This window comes from Trachymyrmex cornetzi, unplaced genomic scaffold (genome assembly GCF_001594075.2).
Source record: "Trachymyrmex cornetzi isolate Tcor2-1 unplaced genomic scaffold, Tcor1.1 scaffold551, whole genome shotgun sequence".
In the NCBI taxonomy this organism is placed as follows: domain Eukaryota; kingdom Metazoa; phylum Arthropoda; class Insecta; order Hymenoptera; family Formicidae; genus Trachymyrmex; species Trachymyrmex cornetzi.
Window position 1 is genome coordinate 86,666 of NW_017299863.1, and position 1,838 is coordinate 88,503.

A 1,838-nucleotide genomic window follows, 5' to 3' on the forward strand; every position below is an offset into this window, starting at 1 on the left:
TAAAATATTTATGATGTAAAATTTTTATGTTAATAAAATATGTTAATAATAAAAAATTTATTTTAATTATTTATTAAAATAAAAATCACGTATAGGAAAGAAAATATTTTAATGATATTTACCGGAAAGATATGCTCCCAGTATACTTTTCGTATCGCGACGCTCCTGAGGCACAGCGTCACGTGAGCGATCGATGGCTCGGCCGCCGAGTTTCGAATGGTAGTGGGAGTCGCCTCAGGAATCTGCCCGAAATGAGCAACTAATTCCGAGCAATGTCTTAGAAACATTAAATGAAGTTTTCTAATTCCAATACTAATATACTTCGCGTTTTACTATCGATTTCTCGGGGCATCTCATATTAGGAGCACAATTTTTTGACTTTGCGATTTACTCACTTTTTACATTTCTTTAATTTAAAAAAAATGGAATTTGAATTAAATTTTATGTAACGTTATCTTAAAGCTTATTAAATTCCCTTCAAAATGACCTATTATTTTTTTAAATTTTCCCCATAGACTTCTGGCATTTACCCAAAATGAATTCGGTATCTCATTATAGGGGTCTTTCCTCTATATTTTGCTAAAAAACGATAAATTATAGCATATTGTTTCCGAACTTTACTAATAAAAGCTCATTGACTACATTGCAGATTGAGAACAATCCATTTGTACAGTGAAATTACGATAAATTTCTGTAAGTATTGACATTCTGGGAAGTCAGATGGAAACGTAAAAAATTCAATATTTTTCGTATACATTTCGATCAACTTTCCTATTCGCTATAAAACGATAGAATCTTGTAGAATTAATTTCTTACTTTTCTATACAAACTCACTGAATAAATTTCATATTGATAACGATTCATTTTGTATAGCGAAATTACGATAAATTCTGATATAGTCCGGGGAGATGATGACACTAAAATGATCATGATTTGTTATCGCTTGAAATCGTCATAATTCGCCATTTATTAGGAAACATGCAGGAAACGCAAGTATGGCAAACCTCCCGCGGTTTTAAAATTGATAGCGTGTGATTGAAGTTGTCAAAAATTTTTTGCTTTTTTTTCCTAATATGTTACCGGCTGGCATATGTTTCTAGTGATAGTTTACGTCAAAAAACCAATTGGAAGGTAAGTGCCATACCGTTTCTGTGAATCGAAGGGGCCGTCAAATCAAGCTAAAGTGGTAAATTTTTTAGTGAAAAAAAAGATTTGTTACCGGCTGTTTTTTTGTACATTGCCTATTTTCACGAAACATACAAAAATACACATGCCATACCGTTTGAGTGGACCTAAGGGGTCGCTATGCTCGTCCTAACATATCGAAATTTAAACTAAAACGTCATGATTTGTTACCGTATGGGTTTCGTTTTTTGGATAGTTTATGACTAATGTATTACAAAAAAATTAGTGCCATATCAATCATACGGGTAAAAACCCTTGCCATACTCAATAAAAGACCATATAATGTTCATAAACAAGGCTGGATTTTTTCAAATTGGCAGTAGGGTGGCTAGGCCGATTCTAACCCAAGTGGAGGCAAGGGGGGGAGGAGGGGCGGGGGGGGACCCGCGGGGGGGGGGGGGGGATGACGTCATAAAGGGTGACGTCACAGGGGGAGGGAAGGGGGATGACGTCATAAATGGTGACGTCACAGGGTGAAGGGGGTGACGTCACAGGGGGAGGGAGGAGGGGGTGACATCATAAATGGTGACGTCACGGGATGAGGGGGTGACGTCACAGGGGAGGGAGGGGTTGTAGCCGGACTCGAAGCTGTTTGGCGCTATTCGGTCCCGCTTGCTTAGATATGTCCCGGTCGCCACTCCTTTTTACCCTCC